Raw genomic sequence first — 26,823 nt, 5'->3', positions numbered from 1 at the left:
TTATGACACAAAAATATATCTGTTGAAAATAGTCTTGTGTAGGCCCGACATCCCAGTGTGGTTTCGCAGTTCCACGGGTCAAATCGCTGTACTATCCAGTTTTGGTCCTTTGGTATCTAAAAAAAAAGCAGTTTCAGTGTGTCGCTCACAGTTCAGCCGCAAATATCTCTATTTAAAAAAGTGTGGTATACCCCAGTAAACAATAACTGTGGTTTTGCCATCCCACGGTAAAAAATCTCTATTATTCAGCTTTTGGTAGTTTTTTCCGTAAAGAAAAACAGTAGTGTTTCCTGACTGTTGTGACACAAAAATATATCTGTTGAAAATAGTCTTGTGTAGGCCCAACATCCCAGTGTGGTTTCGCAGTACCACGGGTCAAATCACTGTACTATGCAGTTTTGGGCCTTTGGTATCTAAAAAAAAAGCAGTTTGAGTGTGTCGATCACTGTTCAGCCACAAATATCTCTATTTAAAAAAGTGTGGTATACCCCAGTAAACAATAACTGTGGTTTAGTCATCCCAAGGTAAAAAATCTCTATTATTCAGCTTTTGGTAGTTTTTTCCGTAAAGAAAAACAGTAGTGTCTCCTGACTGTTGTGACACAAAAATATATCTGTTGAAAATAGTCTTGCGTAGGCCCGACATCCCAGTGTGGTTTCGCAGTTCCACTGGTCAAATCGCTGTACTATCCAGTTTTGGGCCTTTGGTATCTAAAAAAAAAGCAGTTTGAGTGTGTCGCTCACTGTTCAGCCGCAAATATCTCTATTTAAAAAAGTATGGTATACCCCAGTAAACAATAACTGTGGTTTTGCCATCCCACAGTAAAAAATCTCTATTATTCAGCTTTTGGTAGTTTTTTCCGTAAAGAAAAACAGTAGTGTCTCCTAACTTTTGTGACACAAAAATATATCTCTTGAAAATAGTCTTGTGTAGGCCCGATATCCCAGGGTGGTTTCGCAGTTCCATGGGTCAAATCGCTGTACTATGCAGTTTTGGGCCTTTGGTATCTAAAAAAAAGCAGTTTGAGTGTGTCGATCACTGTTCAGCCGCAAATATCTCTATTTAAAAATGTGTGGTATACCCCAGTAAACAATAACTGTGGTTTTGCCATCCCACGGTAAAAAATCTCTATTATTCAGCTTTTGGTAGTTTTTTCCGTAAAGAAAAACAGTAGTGTCTCCTGACTGTTGTGACACAAAAATATATCTCTTGAAAATAGTCTTGTGTAGGCCCGACATCCCAGTGTGGTTTCTCAGTTCCACGTGTTAAATCGCTGTACTATCCAGTTTTGGGCCTTTGGTATCTAAATAAAAAGCAGTTTGATTGAGTCGCTCACTGTTCAGCCGCAAATTTCTCTATTTAAAAAAGTGTGGTATACCCCAGTAAACAATAACTGTGATGTTACGATCCCACGAAAAAAAATCTCTATTATTCAGCTTTTGGTAGTTTTTTCCGTAAAGAAAAACAGTAGTGTCTCCTGACTGTTGTGACACAAAAATATATCTGTTGAAAATAGTCTTTTGTAGGCCCGACATCCCAGGGTGGTTTCGCAGTTCCACGGGTCAAATCGCTGTACTATCCAGTTTTGGGCCTTTGGTATCTAAAAAAAAAGCAGTTTGAGTGTGTCACTCACTCTTCAGCCGCAAATATCTCTATTTAAAAAAGAGTTGCATACCCCAGTAAACAATATCTGTGGTTTTGCCATCCCACGGTAAAAAATCTCTATTATTCAGCTTTTGATAGTTTTTTCTGTAAAGAAAAACAGTAGTGTATCCTGACTGTTGTGACACAAAAATATATCTGTTGAAAATAGTCTTGTGTAGACCCGACATCCCAGTGTGGTTTCGCAGTTCCACGGGTCAAATCGCTGTACTATCCAGTTTTGGGCCTTTGGTATCTAAAAAAAAAGCAGTTTGAGTGTGTCGATCACTGTTTAGCCGCAAATATCTCTACTTAAAAACGAGTGGTATACACCAGTAAACAATAACTGTGGTTTTGCCATCCCACGGTAAAAAATCTCTATTATTCAGCTTTTGATAGTTTTTTCTGTAAAGAAAAACAGTAGTGTATCCTGACTGTTGTGACACAAAAATATATCTGTTGAAAATAGTCTTGTGTAGGCCCGACATCCCAGTGTGGTTTCGCAGTTCCACGGGTCAAATCGCTGTACTATCCAGTTTTCGGCCTTTGGTATCTAAAAAAAAAGCAGTTTGAGTGTGTCGCGCACTGTTCAGCCGCAAATATATCTATTTAAAAAAGTGTGGTATACCCCAGTAAACAATAACTGTGGTTTTGCCACCCCACGGTAAAAAATCTCTATTATTCAGCTTTTGGTAGTTTTTTCCGTAAAGAAAAACAGTAGTGTTTCCTGACTGTTGTGACACAAAAATATATCTGTTGAAAATAGTCTTGTGTAGGCCCAACATCCCAGTGTGGTTTCGCAGTACCACGGGTCAAATCACTGTACTATGCAGTTTTGGGCCTTTGGTATCTAAAAAAAAAGCAGTTTGAGTGTGTCGATCACTGTTCAGCCACAAATATCTCTATTTAAAAAAGTGTGGTATACCCCAGTAAACAATAACTGTGGTTTAGTCATCCCAAGGTAAAAAATCTCTATTATTCAGCTTTTGGTAGTTTTTTCCGTAAAGAAAAACAGTAGTGTCTCCTGACTGTTGTGACACAAAAATATATCTGTTGAAAATAGTCTTGCGTAGGCCCGACATCCCAGTGTGGTTTCGCAGTTCCACTGGTCAAATCGCTGTACTATCCAGTTTTGGGCCTTTGGTATCTAAAAAAAAAGCAGTTTGAGTGTGTCGCTCACTGTTCAGCCGCAAATATCTCTATTTAAAAAAGTATGGTATACCCCAGTAAACAATAACTGTGGTTTTGCCATCCCACAGTAAAAAATCTCTATTATTCAGCTTTTGGTAGTTTTTTCCGTAAAGAAAAACAGTAGTGTCTCCTAACTTTTGTGACACAAAAATATATCTCTTGAAAATAGTCTTGTGTAGGCCCGATATCCCAGGGTGGTTTCGCAGTTCCATGGGTCAAATCGCTGTACTATGCAGTTTTGGGCCTTTGGTATCTAAAAAAAAGCAGTTTGAGTGTGTCGATCACTGTTCAGCCGCAAATATCTCTATTTAAAAATGTGTGGTATACCCCAGTAAACAATAACTGTGGTTTTGCCATCCCACGGTAAAAAATCTCTATTATTCAGCTTTTGGTAGTTTTTTCCGTAAAGAAAAACAGTAGTGTCTCCTGACTGTTGTGACACAAAAATATATCTCTTGAAAATAGTCTTGTGTAGGCCCGACATCCCAGTGTGGTTTCTCAGTTCCACGTGTTAAATCGCTGTACTATCCAGTTTTGGGCCTTTGGTATCTAAATAAAAAGCAGTTTGATTGAGTCGCTCACTGTTCAGCCGCAAATTTCTCTATTTAAAAAAGTGTGGTATACCCCAGTAAACAATAACTGTGATGTTACGATCCCACGAAAAAAAATCTCTATTATTCAGCTTTTGGTAGTTTTTTCCGTAAAGAAAAACAGTAGTGTCTCCTGACTGTTGTGACACAAAAATATATCTGTTGAAAATAGTCTTTTGTAGGCCCGACATCCCAGGGTGGTTTCGCAGTTCCACGGGTCAAATCGCTGTACTATCCAGTTTTGGGCCTTTGGTATCTAAAAAAAAAGCAGTTTGAGTGTGTCACTCACTCTTCAGCCGCAAATATCTCTATTTAAAAAAGAGTTGCATACCCCAGTAAACAATATCTGTGGTTTTGCCATCCCACGGTAAAAAATCTCTATTATTCAGCTTTTGGTAGTTTTTTCCATAAAGAAAAACAGTAGTGTCTCCTGACTGTTGTGACACAAAAATATATCTGTTGAAAATAGTCTTGTGTAGGCCCGACATCCCAGTGTGGTTTCGCAGTTCCACGGGTCAAATCGCTGTACTATGCAGTTTTGGGCCTTTGGTATCTAAAAAAAAGCAGTTTGAGTGTGTCGATCACTGTTCAGCCGCAAATATCTCTATTTAAAAACGTGTGGTATACCCCAGTAAACAATAACTGTGGTTTTGGCATCCCACGGTAAAAAATCTCTATTATTCAGCTTTTGGTAGTTTTTTCCGTAAAGAAAAACAGTAGTGTCTCCTGACTGTTGTGACTCAAAAATATATCTGTTGAAAATAGTCTTGTGTAGGCCCGACATCCCAGGGTGGTTTCGCAGTTCCACGGGTCAAATCGCTGTACTATCCAGTTTTGGGCCTTTGGTATCTAAAAAAAAAGCAGTTTGAGTGTGTCGCTCACTGTTCAGCCGCAAATATCTCTATCTAAAAAAGTGTGGTATACCCCAGTAAACAATAACTGTGGTTTTGCCATCCCAAGGTAAAAAATCTCTATTATTCAGCTTTTGGTAGTTTTTTCCGTAAAGAAAAACAGTAGTGTCTCCTGACTGTTGTGACACAAAAATATATCTGTTGAAAATAGTCTTGTGTAGGCCCGACATCCCAGTGTGGTTTCGCAGTTCCACGGGTCAAATCGCTGTACTATGCAGTTTTGGGCCTTTGGTATCTAAAAAAAAATCAGTTTGAGTGTGTCGATCACTGTTCAGCCGCAAATATCTCTATTTAAAAACGTGTGGTATACCCCAGTAAACAATAACTGTGGTTTTGCCATCCCACGGTAAAAAATCTCTATTATTCAGCTTTTGATAGTTTTTCTGTAAAGAAAAACAGTAGTGTCTCCTGACTGTTGTGACACAAAAATATATCTGTTGAAAATAGTCTTGCATAGGGACGACATCCCAGGGTGGTTTCGCAGTTCCACGGGTCAAATTGCTGTACTATCCAGTTTTGGGCCTTTGGTTTCTAAAAAAAAAGCAGTTTGAGTTTGTCACTCACTGTTCAGCCGCAAATATCTCTATTTAAAAAAGTGTGGTATACCCCAGTAAAGAATAACTGTGGTTTTGCGATCCCACGGTAAAAAATCTCTATTATTCAGCTTTTGGTAGTTTTTTTCCGTAAAGAAAAACAGTAGTGTCTCCTGACTGTTGTGACACAAAAATATATCTGTTGAAAATAGTCTTGTGTAGGCCCGACATCCCAGGGTGGTTTCGCAGTTCCACGGGTCAAATCGCTGTACTATCCAGTTTTGGGCCTTTGGTATCTAAAAAAAAAGCAGTTTGAGTGTGTCACTCACTGTTCAGCCGCAAATATCTCTATTTAAAAAAGTGTGGTATACCCCAGTAAACAATAACTGTGGTTTTGCGATCCCACGGTAAAAAATCTCTATTATTCAGCTTTTGGTAGTTTTTTCCGTAAAAAAAAACAGTAGTGTCTCCTGACTGTTGTGACACAAAAATATATCTGTTGAAAATAGTCTTGTGTAGGCCCGACATCCCAGGGTGGTTTCGCAGTTCCACGGGTCAAATCGCTGTACTATCCAGTTTTGGGCCTTTGGTATCTAAAAAAAAAGCAGTTTGAGTGTGTCGCTCACTGTTCATCCGAAGATATCTCTATTTAAAAAAGTGTGGTATACCCCAGTAAACAATAACTGTGGTTTTGCCATCCCAAGGTAAAAAATCTCTATTATTCAGCTTTTGGTAGTTTTTTCCGTAAAGAAAAACAGTAGTGTCTCCTGACTGTTGTGACACAAAAATATATCTCTTGAAAATAGTCTTGTGTAGGCCCGACATCCCAGTGTGGTTTCACAGTTCCACGTGTTAAATCGCTGTACTATCCAGTTTTGGGCCTTTGGTATCTAAATAAAAAGCAGTTTGATTGAGTCGCTCACTGTTCAGCCGCAAATTTCTCTATTTAAAAAAGTGTGGTATACCCCAGTAAACAATAACTGTGATGTTACGATCCCACGAAAAAAAATCTCTATTATTCAGCTTTTGGTAGTTTTTTCCGTAAAGAAAAACAGTAGTGTCTCCTGACTGTTGTGACACAAAAATATATCTGTTGAAAATAGTCTTTTGTAGGCCCGACATCCCAGGGTGGTTTCGCAGTTCCACGGGTCAAATCGCTGTACTATCCAGTTTTGGGCCTTTGGTATCTAAAAAAAAAGCAGTTTGAGTGTGTCACTCACTCTTCAGCCGCAAATATCTCTATTTAAAAAAGAGTTGCATACCCCAGTAAACAATATCTGTGGTTTTGCCATCCCACGGTAAAAAATCTCTATTATTCAGCTTTTGGTAGTTTTTTCCATAAAGAAAAACAGTAGTGTCTCCTGACTGTTGTGACACAAAAATATATCTGTTGAAAATAGTCTTGTGTAGGCCCGACATCCCAGTGTGGTTTCGCAGTTCGACGGGTCAAATCGCTGTACTATGCAGTTTTGGGCCTTTGGTATCTAAAAAAAAGCAGTTTGAGTGTGTCGATCACTGTTCAGCCACAAATATCTCTATTTAAAAAAGTGTGGTATACCCCAGTAAACAATAACTGTGGTTTTGCCATCCCACGGTAAAAAATCTCTATTATTCAGCTTTTGGTAGTTTTTTCCGTAAAGAAAAACAGTAGTGTCTGCTGACTGTTGTGACACAAAAATATATCTGTTGAAAATAGTCTTGTGTAGGCCCGACATCCCAGTGTGGTTTCGCAGGTCCACGGGTCAAATCGCTGTACTATCCAGTTTTGGGCCTTTGGTATCTAAAAAAAAAAGCAGTTTGAGTGTGTCTCTCACTGTTCAGCCGCAAATATCTCTATTTAAAAAAGTGTGGTATACCCCAGTAAACAATAACTGTGGTTTTGCCATCCCACGGTAAAAAAATCTCTATTATTCAGCTTTTGGTAGTTTTTTCCGTAAAGAAAAACAGTAGTGTCTCCTGACTGTTGTGACACAAAAATATATCTCTTGAAAATAGTCTTGTGTAGGCCCGACATCCCAGTGTGGTTTCACAGTTCCACGTGTTAAATCGCTGTACTATCCAGTTTTGGGCCTTTGGTATCTAAATAAAAATCAGTTTGATTGAGTCGCTCACTGTTCAGCCGCAAATTTCTCTATTTAAAAAAGTGTGGTATACCCCAGTAAACAATAACTGTGATGTTACGATCCCACGAAAAAAAATCTCTATTATTCAGCTTTTGGTAGTTTTTTCCGTAAAGAAAAACAGTAGTGTCTCCTGACTGTTGTGACACAAAAATATATCTGTTGAAAATAGTCTTTTGTAGGCCCGACATCCCAGGGTGGTTTCGCAGTTCCACGGGTCAAATCGCTGTACTATCCAGTTTTGGGCCTTTGGTATCTAAAAAAAAAGCAGTTTGAGTGTGTCACTCACTCTTCAGCCGCAAATATCTCTATTTAAAAAAGAGTTGCATACCCCAGTAAACAATATCTGTGGTTTTGCCATCCCACGGTAAAAAATCTCTATTATTCAGCTTTTGGTAGTTTTTTCCATAAAGAAAAACAGTAGTGTCTCCTGACTGTTGTGACACAAAAATATATCTGTTGAAAATAGTCTTGTGTAGGCCCGACATCCCAGTGTGGTTTCGCAGTTCCACGGGTCAAATCGCTGTACTATGCAGTTTTGGGCCTTTGGTATCTAAAAAAAAGCAGTTTGAGTGTGTCGATCACTGTTCAGCCACAAATATCTCTATTTAAAAAAGTGTGGTATACCCCAGTAAACAATAACTGTGGTTTTGCCATCCCACGGTAAAAAATCTCTATTATTCAGCTTTTGGTAGTTTTTTCCGTAAAGAAAAACAGTAGTGTCTCCTGACTGTTGTGACACAAAAATATATCTGTTGAAAATAGTCTTGTGTAGGCCCGACATCCCAGTGTGGTTTCGCAGTTCCACGGGTCAAATCGCTGTACTACGCAGTTTTGGGCCTTTGGTATCTAAAAAAAAATCAGTTTGAGTGTGTCGATCACTGTTCAGCCGCAAATATCTCTATTTAAAAACGTGTGGTATACCCCAGTAAACAATAACTGTGGTTTTGCCATCCCACGGTAAAAAATCTCTATTATTCAGCTTTTGATAGTTTTTCTGTAAAGAAAAACAGTAGTGTCTCCTGACTGTTGTGACACAAAAATATATCTGTTGAAAATAGTCTTGCATAGGGACGACATCCCAGGGTGGTTTCGCAGTTCCACGGGTCAAATCGCTGTACTATCCAGTTTTGGGCCTTTGGTATCTAAAAAAAAAGCAGTTTGAGTTTGTCACTCACTGTTCAGCCGCAAATATCTCTATTTAAAAAAGTGTGGTATACCCCAGTAAACAATAACTGTGGTTTTGCGATCCCACGGTAAAAAATCTCTATTATTCAGCTTTTGGTAGTTTTTTTCCGTAAAGAAAAACAGTAGTGTCTCCTGACTGTTGTGACACAAAAATATATCTGTTGAAAATAGTCTTGTGTAGGCCCGACATCCCAGGGTGGTTTCGCAGTTCCACGGGTCAAATCGCTGTACTATCCAGTTTTGGGCCTTTGGTATCTAAAAAAAAAGCAGTTTGAGTGTGTCACTCACTGTTCAGCCGCAAATATCTCTATTTAAAAAAGTGTGGTATACCCCAGTAAACAATAACTGTGGTTTTGCGATCCCACGGTAAAAAATCTCTATTATTCAGCTTTTGGTAGTTTTTTCCGTAAAAAAAAACAGTAGTGTCTCCTGACTGTTGTGACACAAAAATATATCTGTTGAAAATAGTCTTGTGTAGGCCCGACATCCCAGGGTGGTTTCGCAGTTCCACGGGTCAAATCGCTGTACTATCCAGTTTTGGGCCTTTGGTATCTAAAAAAAAGCAGTTTGAGTGTGTCGCTCACTGTTCATCCGAAGATATCTCTATTTAAAAAAGTGTGGTATACCCCAGTAAACAATAACTGTGGTTTTGCCATCCCAAGGTAAAAAATCTCTATTATTCAGCTTTTGGTAGTTTTTTCCGTAAAGAAAAACAGTAGTGTCTCCTGACTGTTGTGACACAAAAATATATCTGTTGAAAATAGTCTTGCGTAGGCCCGACATCCCAGTGTGGTTTCGCAGTTCCATGGGTCAAATCGCTGTACTATCCAGTTTTGGGCCTTTGGTATCTAAAAAAAAAGCAGTTTGAGTGTGTCGCTCACTGTTCAGCCGCAAATATCTCTATTTTAAAAAGTGTGGTATACCCCAGTAAACAATAACTGTGATTCTGCCATCCCATGGTAAAAAATCTCTATTATTCAGCTTTTGGTAGTTTTTTCCGTAAAGAAAAACAGTAGTGTCTCCTGACAGTTGTAACACAAAAATATATCTGTTGAAAATAGTCTTGTGTAGGACCGACATCCCAGGGTGGTTTCGCAGTTCCACGGGTCAAATCGCTGTACTCTCCAGTTTTGGGCCTTTGGTATCTAAAAAAAAAGCAGTTTGAGTGTGTCGCTCACTGTTCAGCCGCAAATATCTCTATTTAAAAAAGTGTGTTATACCCCAGTAAACAATAACTGTGGTTTTGCCATCCCACGGTAAAAAATCTCTATTATTCAGCTTTTGGTAGTTTTTTCCGTAAAGAAAAACAGTAGTGTCTCCTGACTGTTGTGACACAAAAATATATCTGTTGAAAATAGTCTTGTGTAGGCCCGACATCCCAGGGTGGTTTCGCAGTTCCACGGGTCAAATCGCTGTACTATCCAGTTTTGGGCCTTTGGTATCTAAAAAAAAAGCAGTTTGAGTGTGTCACTCACTGTTCAGCCGCAAATATCTCTATTTAAAAAAGTGTGGTATACCCCAGTAAACAATAACTGTGGTTTTGCGATCCCACGGTAAAAAATCTCTATTATTCAGCTTTTGGTAGTTTTTTCCGTAAAAAAAAACAGTAGTGTCTCCTGACTGTTGTGACACAAAAATATATCTGTTGAAAATAGTCTTGTGTAGGCCCGACATCCCAGGGTGGTTTCGCAGTTCCACGGGTCAAATCGCTGTACTATCCAGTTTTGGGCCTTTGGTATCTAAAAAAAAAGCAGTTTGAGTGTGTCGCTCACTGTTCATCCGAAGATATCTCTATTTAAAAAAGTGTGGTATACCCCAGTAAACAATAACTGTGGTTTTGCCATCCCAAGGTAAAAAATCTCTATTATTCAGCTTTTGGTAGTTTTTTCCGTAAAGAAAAACAATAGTGTCTCCTGACTGTTGTGACACAAAAATATATCTGTTGAAAATAGTCTTGCGTAGGCCCGACATCCCAGTGTGGTTTCGCAGTTCCACGGGTCAAATCGCTGTACTATCCAGTTTTGGGCCTTTGGTATCTAAAAAAAAAGCAGTTTGAGTGTGTCGCTCACTGTTCAGCCGCAAATATCTCTATTTTAAAAAGTGTGGTATACCCCAGTAAACAATAACTGTGATTCTGCCATCCCATGGTAAAAAATCTCTATTATTCAGCTTTTGGTAGTTTTTTCCGTAAAGAAAAACAGTAGTGTCTCCTGACAGTTGTAACACAAAAATATATCTGTTGAAAATAGTCTTGTGTAGGACCGACATCCCAGGGTGGTTTCGCAGTTCCACGGGTCAAATCGCTGTACTATCCAGTTTTGGGCCTTTGGTATCTAAAAAAAAAGCAGTTTGAGTGTGTCACTCACTGTTCAGCCGCAAATATCTCTATTTAAAAAAGTGTGGTATACCCCAGTAAACAATAACTGTGGTTTTGCGATCCCACGGTAAAAAATCTCTATTACTCAGCTTTTGGTAGTTTTTTCCGTTAAGAAAAACAGTAGTGTCTCCTGACAGTTGTAACACAAAAATATATCTGTTGAAAATAGTCTTGTGTAGGACCAACATCCCAGGGTGGTTTCGCAGTTCCACGGGTCAAATCGCTGTACTCTCCAGTTTTGGGCCTTTGGTATCTAAAAAAAAAGCAGTTTGAGTGTGTCGCTCACTGTTCAGCCGCAAATATCTCTATTTAAAAAAGTGTGGTATACCCCAGTAAACAATAACTGTGGTTTTGCCATCCCACGGTAAAAAATCTCTATTATTCAGCTTTTGGTAGTTTTTTCCGTAAAGAAAAACAGTAGTGTCTCCTGACTGTTGTGACACAAAAATATATCTGTTGAAAATAGTCTTGTGTAGGCCCGACATCCCAGGGTGGTTTCGCAGTTCCACGGGTCAAATCGCTGTACTATCCAGTTTTGGGCCTTTGGTATCTAAAAAAAAAGCAGTTTGAGTGTGTCACTCACTGTTCAGCCGCAAATATCTCTATTTAAAAAAGTGTTGTATACCCCAGTAAACAATAACTGTGGTTTTGCCATCCCACGGTAAAAAATCTCTGTTATTCAGCTTTTGGTAATTTTTTCCGTAAAGAAAAACAGTAGTGTCTCCTGACTGTTGTGACACAAAAATATATCTGTTGAAAATAGTCTTGTGCAGGCCCGACATCCCAGTGTGGTTTCACAGTTCCACGGGTCAAATCGCTGTACTATGCAGTTTATGGCCTTTGGTATCTAAAAGAAAAACAGTTTGAGTGTGTCGATCACTGTTCAGCCGCAAATATCTCTATTTAAAAACGTGTGGTATACCCCAGTAAACAATAACTGTGGTTTTGGCATCCCACGGTAAAAAATCTCTATTATTCAGCTTTTGGTAGTTTTTTTCGTAAAGAAAAACAGTAGTGTCTCCTGACTGTTGTGACTCAAAAATATATCTGCTGAAAATAGTCTTGTGTAGGCCCGACATCCCAGTGTGGTTTCACAGTTCCACGGGTCAAATCGCTGTACTATCCAGTATTGGGCCTTTGGTATCTAAAAAAAAAGCAGTTTGATTGAGTCGCTCACTGTTCAGCTGCAAATATCTCTATTTAAAAAAGTGTGGTATACCCCAGTAAACAATAACTGTGGTTTTGCCATCCTGCGGTAAAAAATTTCTATTATTCAGCTTTTGGTAGTTTTTTCCGTAAAGAAAAACTGTAGTGTCTCCTGACTGTTGTGACACAAAAATATATCTGTTGAAAATAGTCTTGTGTAGGCCCGACATCCCAGTGTGGTTTCGCAGTTCCACGGGTCAAATCGCTGTACTATCCAGTTTTGGGCTTTTGGTATCTAAAAAAAAGCAGTTTGAGTGTGTCGCTCACTGTTCAGACGCAAATATCTCTATTTAAAAGAGTGTGATATACCCCAGTAAACAATAACTGTGGTTTTGCTATCCCAAGGTAAAAAATCTCTATTATTCAGCTTTTGGTAGTTTTTTCCGTAAAGAAAAACAGTAGGGTCTCCTGACTGTTGTGACACAAAAATATATCTGTTGAAAATAGTCTTGTGTAGGCCCGACATCCCAGTGTGGTTTCGCAGTTCCACGGTTCAGATCGCTGTACTATCCAGTTTTGGGCCTTTGGTATCTAAAAAAATGCAGTTTGAGTGTGTCGCTCACTGTTCAGCCGCAAATATCTCTATTTAAAAAAGTGTGGTATACCCCAGTAAACAATAATTGTGGTTTTGTCATCCCAGGGTAAAAAATCTCTATTATTCAGCTTTTGGTAGTTTTTTCCGTAAAGAAAAACAGTAGTGTCTCCTGACTGTTGTGACACAAAAACATATCTGTGGAAAATAGTCTTGTGTAGGCCCGACATCCCAGGGTGGTTTTGCAGTTCCACGGGTCAAATCGCTGTACTATCCAGGTTTGGGCCTTTGGTATCTAAAAAATAAGCAGTTTGAGTGTGTCACTCACTGTTCAGCCGCAAATATCTCTATTTAAAAAAGTGTGGTATACCCCAGTAAACAATAACTGTGGTTTTGCCATTCCACGGTAAAAAATCTCTATTATTCAGCTTTTGATAGGTTTTTCTGTAAAGAAAAACAGTAGTGTCTCCTGACTGTTGTGACACAAAAATATATCTGTTGAAACTAGTCTTGTGTAGGCCCGACATCCCAGTGTGGTTTCGCAGTTCCACTGGTCAAATCGCTGTACTATCCAGTTTTGGGCCTTTGGTATCTAAAAAAAAAGCAGTTTGAGTGTGTCGCTCACTGTTCAGCCGCAAATAACTCTACTTAAAAAAGTGTGGTATACCCCAGTAAACAATAACTGTGGTTTTGCCATCCCACGGTAAAAAATCTCTATTATTCAGCTTTTGGTAGTTTTTTCCGTAAAGAAAAACAGTAGTGTCTCCTGACTGTTGTGACACAAAAATATATCTGTTGAAAATAGTCTTGTGTAGGCCCGACATCCCAGGGTGGTTTCGCAGTTCCACGGGTCAAAGCGCTGCACTATCCAGTTTTGGGCCTTTGGTATTTAAAAAAAAGCAGTTTGAGTGTGTCACTCACTGTTCAGCCGCAAATATCTCTATTTAAAAAAGTGTGGTATACCCCAGTAAACAATAACAGTGGTTTTGCGATCCCACGGTAAAAAATCTCTATTATTCAGCTTTTGGTAGTTTTTTCCGTAAAGAAAAACAGTAGTGTCTCCTGACTGTTGTGACACAAAAATATATCTGTTGAAAATAGTCTTGTGTAGGCCCGACATCCCAGGGTGGTTTCGCAGTTGCACGGGTCAAATCGCTGTACTGCGCAGTTTTGGGCCTTCTTATCTAAAAAAAAAGCAGTTTGAGTGTGTCATTCACTGTTCAGCCGCAAATATCTCTATTTAAAAAAGTGTTGTATACCCCAGTAAACAATAACTGTGGTTTTGCCATCCCACGGTAAAAAATCTCTATTATTCAGCTTTTGGTAGTTTTTTCCGTAAAGAAAAACAGTAGTGTCTCGTGACTGTTGTGACACAAAAATATATCTGTTGAAAATAGTCTTGTGTAGGCCCGACATCCCAGTGTGGTTTCACAGTTCCACGGGTCAAATCGCTGTACTATCCAGTATTGGGCCTTTGGTATCTAAAAAAAAAGCAGTTTGATTGAGTCGCTCACTGTTCAGCTGCAAAAATCTCTATGTAAAAAAGTGTGGTATACCCCAGTAAACAATAACTGTGGTTTTGCCATCCTGCGGTAAAAAATTTCTATTATTCAGCTTTTGGTAGTTTTTTCCGTAAAGAAAAACTGTAGTGTCTCCTGACTGTTGTGACACAAAAATATTTCTGTCTAAAATAGTCTTGTGTAGGCCCGACATCCCAGTGTGGTTTCGCAGTTCCACGGGTCAAATCGCTGTACTATCCAGTTTTGGGCTTTTGGTATCTAAAAAAAAAGCAGTTTGAGTGTGTCGCTCACTGTTCAGACGCAAATATCTCTATTTAAAAGAGTGTGATATATCCCAGTAAACAATAACTGTGGTTTTGCTATCCCAAGGTAAAAAATCTCTATTATTCAGCTTTTGGTAGTTTTTTCCGTAAAGAAAAACAGTAGGGTCTCCTGACTGTTGTGACACAAAAATATATCTGTTGAAAATAGTCTTGTGTATGCCCGACATCCCAGGGTGGTTTTGCAGTTCCACGGGTCAAATCGCTGTACTATCCAGGTTTGGGCCTTTGGTATCTAAAAAATAAGCAGTTTGAGTGTGTCACTCACTGTTCAGCCGCAAATATCTCTATTTAAAAAAGTGTGGTATACCCCAGTAAACAATAACTGTGGTTTTGCCATTCCACGGTAAAAAATCTCTATTATTCAGCTTTTGATAGGTTTTTCTGTAAAGAAAAACAGTAGTGTCTCCTGACTGTTGTGACACAAAAATATATCTGTTGAAAATAGTCTTGTGTAGGCCCGACATCCCAGTGTGGTTTCGCAGTTCCACTGGTCAAATCGCTGTACTATCCAGTTTTGGGCCTTTGGTATCTAAAAAAAAAGCAGTTTGAGTGTGTCGCTCACTGTTCAGCCGCAAATAACTCTACTTAAAAAAGTGTGGTATACCCCAGTAAACAATAACTGTGGTTTTGCCATCCCACGGTAAAAAATCTCTATTATTCAGCTTTTGGTAGTTTTTTCCGTAAAGAAAAACAGTAGTGTCTCCTGACTGTTGTGACACAAAAATATATCTGTTGAAAATAGTCTTGTGTAGGCCCGACATCCCAGGGTGGTTTCGCAGTTCCACGGGTCAAAGCGCTGCACTATCCAGTTTTGGGCCTTTGGTATCTAAAAAAAAAGCAGTTTGAGTGTGTCGCTCACTGTTCAGCCGCAAATATCTCTATTTTAAAAAGTGTGGTATACCCCAGTAAACAATAACTGTGATTCTGCCATCCCATGGTAAAAAATCTCTATTATTCAGCTTTTGGTAGTTTTTTCCGTAAAGAAAAACAGTAGTGTCTCCTGACAGTTGTAACACAAAAATATATCTGTTGAAAATAGTCTTGTGTAGGACCGACATCCCAGGGTGGTTTCGCAGTTCCACGGGTCAAATCGCTGTACTATCCAGTTTTGGGCCTTTGGTATCTAAAAAAAAAGCAGTTTGAGTGTGTCACTCACTGTTCAGCCGCAAATATCTCTATTTAAAAAAGTGTGGTATACCCCAGTAAACAATAACTGTGGTTTTGCGATCCCACGGTAAAAAATCTCTATTACTCAGCTTTTGGTAGTTTTTTCCGTTAAGAAAAACAGTAGTGTCTCCTGACAGTTGTAACACAAAAATATATCTGTTGAAAATAGTCTTGTGTAGGACCAACATCCCAGGGTGGTTTCGCAGTTCCACGGGTCAAATCGCTGTACTCTCCAGTTTTGGGCCTTTGGTATCTAAAAAAAAAGCAGTTTGAGTGTGTCGCTCACTGTTCAGCCGCAAATATCTCTATTTAAAAAAGTGTGGTATACCCCAGTAAACAATAACTGTGGTTTTGCCATCCCACGGTAAAAAATCTCTATTATTCAGCTTTTGGTAGTTTTTTCCGTAAAGAAAAACAGTAGTGTCTCCTGACTGTTGTGACACAAAAATATATCTGTTGAAAATAGTCTTGTGTAGGCCCGACATCCCAGGGTGGTTTCGCAGTTCCACGGGTCAAATCGCTGTACTATCCAGTTTTGGGCCTTTGGTATCTAAAAAAAAAGCAGTTTGAGTGTGTCACTCACTGTTCAGCCGCAAATATCTCTATTTAAAAAAGTGTTGTATACCCCAGTAAACAATAACTGTGGTTTTGCCATCCCACGGTAAAAAATCTCTGTTATTCAGCTTTTGGTAATTTTTTCCGTAAAGAAAAACAGTAGTGTCTCCTGACTGTTGTGACACAAAAATATATCTGTTGAAAATAGTCTTGTGCAGGCCCGACATCCCAGTGTGGTTTCACAGTTCCACGGGTCAAATCGCTGTACTATGCAGTTTATGGCCTTTGGTATCTAAAAGAAAAACAGTTTGAGTGTGTCGATCACTGTTCAGCCGCAAATATCTCTATTTAAAAACGTGTGGTATACCCCAGTAAACAATAACTGTGGTTTTGGCATCCCACGGTAAAAAATCTCTATTATTCAGCTTTTGGTAGTTTTTTTCGTAAAGAAAAACAGTAGTGTCTCCTGACTGTTGTGACTCAAAAATATATCTGCTGAAAATAGTCTTGTGTAGGCCCGACATCCCAGTGTGGTTTCACAGTTCCACGGGTCAAATCGCTGTACTATCCAGTATTGGGCCTTTGGTATCTAAAAAAAAAGCAGTTTGATTGAGTCGCTCACTGTTCAGCTGCAAATATCTCTATTTAAAAAAGTGTGGTATACCCCAGTAAACAATAACTGTGGTTTTGCCATCCTGCGGTAAAAAATTTCTATTATTCAGCTTTTGGTAGTTTTTTCCGTAAAGAAAAACTGTAGTGTCTCCTGACTGTTGTGACACAAAAATATATCTGTTGAAAATAGTCTTGTGTAGGCCCGACATCCCAGTGTGGTTTCGCAGTTTCACGGGTCAAATCGCTGTACTATCCAGTTTTGGGCTTTTGGTATCTAAAAAAAAGCAGTTTGAGTGTGTCGCTCACTGTTCAGACGCAAATATCTCTATTTAAAAGAGTGTGATATACCCCAGTAAACAATAACTGTGGTTTTGCTATCCCAAGGTAAAAAATCTCTATTATTCAGCTTTTGGTAGTTTTTTCCGTAAAGAAAAACAGTAGGGTCTCCTGACTGTTGTGACACAAAAATATATCTGTTGAAAATAGTCTTGTGTAGGCCCGACATCCCAGTGTGGTTTCGCAGTTCCACGGTTCAGATCGCTGTACTATCCAGTTTTGGGCCTTTGGTATCTAAAAAAATGCAGTTTGAGTGTGTCGCTCACTGTTCAGCCGCAAATATCTCTATTTAAAAAAGTGTGGTATACCCCAGTAAACAATAATTGTGGTTTTGTCATCCCAGGGTAAAAAATCTCTATTATTCAGCTTTTGGTAGTTTTTTCCGTAAAGAAAAACTGTAGTGTCTCCTGACTGTTGTGACACAAAAATATTTCTGTCTAAAATAGTCTTGTGTAGGCCCGACATCCCAGTGTGGTTTCGCAGTTCCACGGGTCAAATCGCCGTACTATCCAGTTTTGGGCTTTTGGTATCTAAAAAAAAAGCAGTTTGAGTGTGTCGCTCACTGTTCAGACGCAAATATCTCTATTTAAAAGAGTGTGATATATCCCAGTAAACAATAACTGTGGTTTTGCTATCCCAAGGTAAAAAATCTCTATTATTCAGCTTTTGGTAGTTTTTTCCGTAAAGAAAAACAGTAGGGTCTCCTGACTGTTGTGACACAAAAATATATCTGTTGAAAATAGTCTTGTGTATGCCCGACATCCCAGGGTGGTTTTGCAGTTCCACGGGTCAAATCGCTGTACTATCCAGGTTTGGGCCTTTGGTATCTAAAAAATAAGCAGTTTGAGTGTGTCACTCACTGTTCAGCCGCAAATATCTCTATTTAAAAAAGTGTGGTATACCCCAGTAAACAATAACTGTGGTTTTGCCATTCCACGGTAAAAAATCTCTATTATTCAGCTTTTGATAGGTTTTTCTGTAAAGAAAAACAGTAGTGTCTCCTGACTGTTGTGACACAAAAATATATCTGTTGAAAATAGTCTTGTGTAGGCCCGACATCCCAGTGTGGTTTCGCAGTTCCACTGGTCAAATCGCTGTACTATCCAGTTTTGGGCCTTTGGTATCTAAAAAAAAAGCAGTTTGAGTGTGTCGCTCACTGTTCAGCCGCAAATAACTCTACTTAAAAAAGTGTGGTATACCCCAGTAAACAATAACTGTGGTTTTGCCATCCCACGGTAAAAAATCTCTATTATTCAGCTTTTGGTAGTTTTTTCCGTAAAGAAAAACAGTAGTGTCTCCTGACTGTTGTGACACAAAAATATATCTGTTGAAAATAGTCTTGTGTAGGCCCGACATCCCAGGGTGGTTTCGCAGTTCCACGGGTCAAAGCGCTGCACTATCCAGTTTTGGGCCTTTGGTATTTAAAAAAAAGCAGTTTGAGTGTGTCACTCACTGTTCAGCCGCAAATATCTCTATTTAAAAAAGTGTGGTATACCTCAGTAAACAATAACTGTGGTTTTGCGATCCCACGGTATAAAATCTCTATTATTCAGCTTTTGGTAGTTTTTTCCGTAAAGAAAAACAGTAGTGTCTCCTGACTGTTGTGACACAAAAATATATCTGTTGAAAATAGTCTTGTGTAGGCCCGACATCCCAGGGTGGTTTCGCAGTTGCACGGGTCAAATCGCTGTACTGCGCAGTTTTGGGCCTTCTTATCTAAAAAAAAAGCAGTTTGAGTGTGTCATTCACTGTTCAGCCGCAAATATCTCTATTTAAAAAAGTGTTGTATACCCCAGTAAACAATAACTGTGGTTTTGCCATCCCACGGTAAAAAATCTCTATTATTCAGCTTTTGGTAGTTTTTTCCGTAAAGAAAAACAGTAGTGTCTCGTGACTGTTGTGACACAAAAATATATCTGTTGAAAATAGTCTTGTGTAGGCCCGACATCCCAGTGTGGTTTCACAGTTCCACGGGTCAAATCGCTGTACTATCCAGTATTGGGCCTTTGGTATCTAAAAAAAAAGCAGTTTGATTGAGTCGCTCACTGTTCAGCTGCAAAAATCTCTATGTAAAAAAGTGTGGTATACCCCAGTAAACAATAACTGTGGTTTTGCCATCCTGCGGTAAAAAATTTCTATTATTCAGCTTTTGGTAGTTTTTTCCGTAAAGAAAAACTGTAGTGTCTCCTGACTGTTGTGACACAAAAATATTTCTGTCTAAAATAGTCTTGTGTAGGCCCGACATCCCAGTGTGGTTTCGCAGTTCCACGGGTCAAATCGCCGTACTATCCAGTTTTGGGCTTTTGGTATCTAAAAAAAAAGCAGTTTGAGTGTGTCGCTCACTGTTCAGACGCAAATATCTCTATTTAAAAGAGTGTGATATATCCCAGTAAACAATAACTGTGGTTTTGCTATCCCAAGGTAAAAAATCTCTATTATTCAGCTTTTGGTAGTTTTTTCCGTAAAGAAAAACAGTAGGGTCTCCTGACTGTTGTGACACAAAAATATATCTGTTGAAAATAGTCTTGTGTATGCCCGACATCCCAGGGTGGTTTTGCAGTTCCACGGGTCAAATCGCTGTACTATCCAGGTTTGGGCCTTTGGTATCTAAAAAATAAGCAGTTTGAGTGTGTCACTCACTGTTCAGCCGCAAATATCTCTATTTAAAAAAGTGTGGTATACCCCAGTAAACAATAACTGTGGTTTTGCCATCCCACGGTAAAAAATCTCTATTATTCAGCTTTTGATAGGTTTTTCTGTAAAGAAAAACAGTAGTGTCTCCTGACTGTTGTGACACAAAAATATATCTGTTGAAAATAGTCTTGTGTAGGCACGACATCCCAGTGTGGTTTCGCAGTTCCACTGGTCAAATCGCTGTACTATCCAGTTTTGGGCCTTTGGTATCTAAAAAAAAAGCAGTTTGAGTGTGTCGCTCACTGTTCAGCCGCAAATAACTCTACTTAAAAAAGTGTGGTATACCCCAGTAAACAATAACTGTGGTTTTGCCATCCCACGGTAAAAAATCTCTATTATTCAGCTTTTGGTAGTTTTTTCCGTAAAGAAAAACAGTAGTGTCTCCTGACTGTTGTGACACAAAAATATATCTGTTGAAAATAGTCTTGTGTAGGCCCGACATCCCAGGGTGGTTTCGCAGTTCCACGGGTCAAAGCGCTGCACTATCCAGTTTTTTGGCCTTTGGTATTTAAAAAAAAGCAGTTTGAGTGTGTCACTCACTGTTCAGCCGCAAATATCTCTATTTATAAAAGTGTGGTATACCCCAGTAAACAATAACAGTGGTTTTGCGATCCCACGGTAAAAAATCTCTATTATTCAGCTTTTGGTAGTTTTTTCCGTAAAGAAAAACAGTAGTGTCTCCTGACTGTTGTGACACAAAAATATATCTGTTGAAAATAGTCTTGTGTAGGCCCGACATCCCAGGGTGGTTTCGCAGTTGCACGGGTCAAATCGCTGTACTGCGCAGTTTTGGGCCTTCTTATCTAAAAAAAAAGCAGTTTGAGTGTGTCACTCACTGTTCAGCCGCAAATATCTCTATTTAAAAAAGTGTTGTATACCCCAGTAAACAATAACTGTGGTTTTGCCATCCCACGGTAAAAAATCTCTATTATTCAGCTTTTGGTAGTTTTTTCCGTAAAGAAAAACAGTAGTGTCTCGTGACTGTTGTGACACAAAAATATATCTGTTGAAAATAGTCTTGTGTAGGCCCGACATCCCAGTGTGGTTTCACAGTTCCACGGGTCAAATCGCTGTACTATCCAGTATTGGGCCTTTGGTATCTAAAAAAAAAGCAGTTTGATTGAGTCGCTCACTGTTCAGCTGCAAAAATCTCTATGTAAAAAAGTGTGGTATACCCCAGTAAACAATAACTGTGGTTTTGCCATCCTGCGGTAAAAAATTTCTATTATTCAGCTTTTGGTAGTTTTTTCCGTAAAGAAAAACTGTAGTGTCTCCTGACTGTTGTGACACAAAAATATTTCTGTTGAAAATAGTCTTGTGTAGGCCCGACATCCCAGTGTGGTTTCGCAGTTCCACGGGTCAAATCGCTGTACTATCCAGTTTTGGGCTTTTGGTATCTAAAAAAAAAGCAGTTTGAGTGTGTCGCTCACTGTTCAGACGCAAATATCTCTATTTAAAAGAGTGTGATATACCCCAGTAAACAATAACTGTGGTTTTGCTATCCCAAGGTAAAAAATCTCTATTATTCAGCTTTTGGTAGTTTTTTCCGTAAAGAAAAACAGTAGGGTCTCCTGACTGTTGTGACACAAAAATATATCTGTTGAAAATAGTCTTGTGTATGCCCGACATCCCAGGGTGGTTTTGCAGTTCCACGGGTCAAATCGCTGTACTATCCAGGTTTGGGCCTTTGGTATCTAAAAAATAAGCAGTTTGAGTGTGTCACTCACTGTTCAGCCGCAAATATCTCTATTTAAAAAAGTGTGGTATACCCCGGTAAACAATAACTGTGGTTTTGCCATCCCACGGTAAAAAATCTCTATTATTCAGCTTTTGATAGGTTTTTCTGTAAAGAAAAACAGTAGTGTCTCCTGACTGTTGTGACACAAAAATATATCTGTTGAAAATAGTCTTGTGTAGGCCCGACATCCCAGTGTGGTTTTGCAGTTCCACTGGTCAAATCGCTGAACTATCCAGTTTTGGGCCTTTGGTATCTAAAAAAAAAGCAGTTTGAGTGTGTCGCTCACTGTTCAGCCGCAAATAACTCTACTTAAAAAAGTGTGGTATACCCCAGTAAACAATAACTGTGGTTTTGCCATCCCACGGTAAAAAATCTCTATTATTCAGCTTTTGGTAGTTTTTTCCGTAAAGAAAAACAGTAGTGTCTCCTGACTGTTGTGACACAAAAATATATCTGTTGAAAATAGTCTTGTGTAGGCCCGACATCCCAGGGTGGTTTCGCAGTTCCACGAGTCAAAGCGCTGCACTATCCAGTTTTTTGGCCTTTGGTATTTAAAAAAAAGCAGTTTGAGTGTGTCACTCACTGTTCAGCCGCAAATATCTCTATTTAAAAAAGTGTGGTATACCCCAGTAAACAATAACAGTGGTTTTGCGATCCTACGGTAAAAAATCTCTATTATTCAGCTTTTGGTAGTTTTTTCCGTAAAGAAAAACAGTAGTGTCTCCTGACTGTTGTGACACAAAAATATATCTGTTGAAAATAGTCTTGTGTAGGCCCGACATCCCAGGGTGGTTTCGCAGTTCCACGGGTTAAATCGCTGTACTATGCAGTTTTGGGCCTTTGGTATCTAAAAAAAAAGCAGTTTGAGTGTGTCACTCACTGTTCAGCCGCAAATATCTCTATTTAAAAAAGTGTTGTATACCCCAGTAAACAATAACTGTGGTTTTGCCATCCCACGGTAAAAAATCTCTATTATTCAGCTTTTGGTAGTTTTTTCCGTGAAGAAAAACAGTATTGTCTCCTACTGTTGTGACACAAAAATATATCTGTTGAAAATAGTCTTGTGTAGGCCCGACATCCCAGTGTGGTTTCACAGTTCCACGGGTCAAATCGCTGTACTATCCAGTATTGGGCCTTTGGTATCTAAAAAAAAAGCAGTTTGATTGAGTCGCTCACTGTTCAGCCGCAAAAATCTCTATTTAAAAAAGTGTGGTATACCCCAGTAAACAATAACTGTGGTTTTGCCATCCTGCGGTAAAAAATTTCTATTATTCAGCTTTTCTTAGTTTTTTCCGTAAAGAAAGACTGTAGTGTCTCCTGACTGTTTGACACAAAAATATTTCTGTTGAAAATAGTCTTGTGTAGGCCCGACATCCCAGTGTGGTTTCGAAGTTCCACGGGTCAAATCGCTGTACTATCCATTTTTGGGCTTTTGGTATCTAAAAAAAAAGCAGTTTGAGTGTGTCGCTCACTGTTCAGACGCAAATATCTCTATTTAAAAGAGTGTGATATACCCCAGTAAACAATAACTGTGGTTTTGCTATCCCAAGGTAAAAAATCTCTATTATTCAGCTTTTGGTAGTTTTTTCCGTAAAGAAAAACAGTAGGGTCTCCTGACTGTTGTGACACAAAAATATATCTGTTGAAAATAGTCTTGTGTAGGCCCGACATCCCAGGGTGGTTTTGCAGTTCCACGGGTCAAATCGCTGTACTATCCAGGTTTGGGCCTTTGGTATCTAAAAAATAAGCAGTTTGAGTGTGTCACTCACTGTTCAGCCGCAAATATCTCTATTTAAAAAAGTGTGGTATACCCCAGTAAACAATAACAGTGGTTTTGCGATCCTACGGTAAAAAATCTCTATTATTCAGCTTTTGGTAGTTTTTTCCGTAAAGAAAAACAGTAGTGTCTCCTGACTGTTGTGACACAAAAATATATCTGTTGAAAATAGTCTTGTGTAGGCCCGACATCCCAGGGTGGTTTCGCAGTTCCACGGGTCAAATCGCTGTACTATGCAGTTTTGGGCCTTTGGTATCTAAAAAAAAAGCAGTTTGAGTGTGTCACTCACTGTTCAGCCGCAAATATCTCTATTTAAAAAAGTGTTGTATACCCCAGTAAACAATAACTGTGGTTTTGCCATCCCACGGTAAAAAATCTCTATTATTCAGCTTTTGGTAGTTTTTTCCGTGAAGAAAAACAGTAGTGTCTCCTGACTGTTGTGACACAAAAATATATCTGTTGAAAATAGTCTTGTGTAGGCCCGACATCCCAGTGTGGTTTCACAGTTCCACGGGTCAAATCGCTGTACTATCCAGTATTGGGCCTTTGGTATCTAAAAAAAAAGCAGTTTGATTGAGTCGCTCACTGTTCAGCCGCAAAAATCTCTATTTAAAAAAGTGTGGTATACCCCAGTAAACAATAACTGTGGTTTTGCCATCCTGCGGTAAAAAATTTCTATTATTCAGCTTTTGGTAGTTTTTTCCGTAAAGAAAAACTGTAGTGTCTCCTGACTGTTTGACACAAAAATATTTCTGTTGAAAATAGTCTTGTGTAGGCCCGACATCCCAGTGTGGTTTGCAGTTCCACGGGTCAAATCGCTGTACTATCCAGTTTTGGGCTTTTGGTATCTAAAAAAAAAGCAGTTTGAGTGTGTCGCTCACTGTTCAGACGCAAATATCTCTATTTAAAAGAGTGTGATATACCCCAGTAAACAATAACTGTGGTTTTGCTATCCCAAGGTAAAAAATCTCTGTTATTCAGCTTTTGGTAGTTTTTTCCGTAAAGAAAAACAGTAGGGTCTCCTGACTGTTGTGACACAAAAATATATCTGTTGAAAATAGTCTTGTGTAGGCCCGACATCCCAGTGTGGTTTCGCAGTTCCACTGGTCAAATCGCTGTACTATCCAGTTTTGGGCCTTTGGTATCTAAAAAAAAAGCAGTTTGAGTGTGTCGCTCACTGTTCAGCCGCAAATAACTCTACTTAAAAAAGTGTGGTATACCCCAGTAAACAATAACTGTGGTTTTGCCATCCCACGGTAAAAAATCTCTATTATTCAGCTTTTGGTAGTTTTTTCCGTAAAGAAAAACAGTAGTGTCTCCTGACTGTTGTGACACAAAAATATATCTGTTGAAAATAGTCTTGTGTAGGCCCGACATCCCAGGGTGGTTTCGCAGTTCCACGGGTCAAAGCGCTGCACTATCCAGTTTTGGGCCTTTGGTATTTAAAAAAAAGCAGTTTGAGTGTGTCACTCACTGTTCAGCCGCAAATATCTCTATTTAAAAAAGTGTGGTATACCCCAGTAAACAATAACTGTGGTTTTGCGATCCCACGGTAAAAAATCTCTATTATTCAGCTTTTGGTAGTTTTTTCCGTAAAGAAAAACAGTAGTGTCTCCTGACTGTTGTGACACAAAAATATATCTGTTGAATATAGTCTTGTGTAGGCCCGACATCCCAGGGTGGTCTAACAGTTCCACGCGTCAAATCGCTGTACTATCCAGTTTTGGGCCTTTGGTATCTAAAAAAAAAGCAGTTTGAGTGTGTCACTCACTGTTCAGCCGCAAATATCTCTATTTAAAAAAGTGTTGTATACCCCAGTAAACAATAACTGTGGTTTTGCCATCCCACGGTAAAAAATCTCTATTATTCAGCTTTTGGTAGTTTTTTCCGTAAAGAAAAACAGTAGTGTCTCCTGACTGTTGTGACACAAAAATATATCTGTTGAAAATAGTCTTGTGTAGGCCCGACATCCCAGTGTGGTTTCGCAGTTCCACGGGTCAAATCGCTGTACTATGCAGTTTTGGGCCTTTGGTATCTAAAAAAAAAGCAGTTTGAGTGTGTCGATCACTGTTCAGCCACAAATATCTCTATTTAAAAAAGTGTGGTATACCCCAGTAAACAATAACTGTGGTTTTGCCATCCGACGGTAAAAAATCTCTATTATTCAGCTTTTGGTAGTTTTTTCCGTAAAGAAAAACAGTAGTGTCTCCTGACTGTTGTGACACAAAAATATATCTGTTGAAAATAGTCTTGTGTAGGCCCGACATCCCAGGGTGGTTTCGCAGTTCCACGGGTCAAAGCGCTGCACTATCCACTTTTGGGCCTTTGGTATTTAAAAAAAAGCAGTTTGAGTGTGTCACTCACTGTTCAGCCGCAAATATCTCTATTTAAAAAAGTGTGGTATACCCCAGTAAACAATAACTGTGGTTTTGCGATCCCACGGTAAAAAATCTCTATTATTCAGCTTTTGGTAGTTTTTTCCGTAAAGAAAAACAGTAGTGTCTCCTGACTGTTGTGACACAAAAATATATCTGTTGAATATAGTCTTGTGTAGGCCCGACATCCCAGGGTGGTCTAGCAGTTCCACGGGTCAAATCGCTGTACTATCCAGTTTTGGGCCTTTGGTATCTAAAAAAAAAGCAGTTTGAGTGTGTCACTCACTGTTCAGCCGCAAATATCTCTATTTAAAAAAGTGTTGTATACCCCAGTAAACAATAACTGTGGTTTTGCCATCCCACGGTAAAAAATCTCTATTATTCAGCTTTTGGTAGTTTTTTCCGTAAAGAAAAACAGTAGTGTCTCCTGACTGTTGTGACACAAAAATATATCTGTTGAAAATAGTCTTGTGTAGGCCCGACATCCCAGTGTGGTTTCGCAGTTCCACGGGTCAAATCGCTGTACTATGCAGTTTTGGGCCTTTGGTATCTAAAAAAAAAGCAGTTTGAGTGTGTCGATCACTGTTCAGCCACAAATATCTCTATTTAAAAAAGTGTGGTATACCCCAGTAAACAATAACTGTGGTTTTGCCATCCGACGGTAAAAAATCTCTATTATTCAGCTTTTGGTAGTTTTTTCCGTAAAGAAAAACAGTAGTGTCTCCTGACTGTTGTGACACAAAAATATATCTGTTGAAAATAGTCTTGTGTAGGCCCGACATCCCAGTGTGGTTTCGCAGTTCCACGGGTCAAATCGCTGTACTATGCAGTTTTGGGCCTTTGGTATCTAAAAAAAAGCAGTTTGAGTGTGTCGATCACTGTTCAGCCGCAAATATCTCTATTTAAAAACGTGTGGTATACCCCAGTAAACAATAACTGTGGTTTTGCCATCCCACGGTAAAAAATCTCTATTATTCAGCTTTTGGTAGCTTTTCTGTAAAGAAAAACAGTAGTGTCTCCTGACTGTTGTGACACAAAAATATATCTGTTGAAAATAGTCTTGCGTAGGCCCGACATCCCAGGGTGGTTTCGCAGTTCCACGGGTCAAATCGCTGTACTATCCAGTTTTGGGCCTTTGGTATCTAAAAAAAAAGCAGTTTGAGTTTGTCACTCACTGTTCAGCCGCAAATATCTCTATTTAAAAAAGTGTGGTATACCCCAGTAAACAATAACTGTGGTTTTGCGATCCCACGGTAAAAAATCTCTATTATTCAGCTTTTGGTAGTTTTTTCCGTAAAGAAAAACAGTAGTGTCTCCTGACTGTTGTGACACAAAAATATATCTGTTGAAAATAGTCTTGTGTAGGCCCGACATCCCAGGGTGGTTTCGCAGTTCCACGGGTCAAATCGCTGTACTATCCAGTTTTGGGCCTATGGT

This window comes from Phyllobates terribilis, unplaced genomic scaffold (genome assembly GCF_046119375.1).
Source record: "Phyllobates terribilis strain yellow unplaced genomic scaffold, ASM4611937v1 Scaffold_10__3_contigs__length_209671492, whole genome shotgun sequence".
Classification (NCBI taxonomy): Eukaryota; Metazoa; Chordata; class Amphibia; order Anura; family Dendrobatidae; genus Phyllobates; species Phyllobates terribilis.
The sequence above is the reverse complement of the archived record's forward strand: the minus strand, read 5'-3'. Positions refer to the sequence as shown.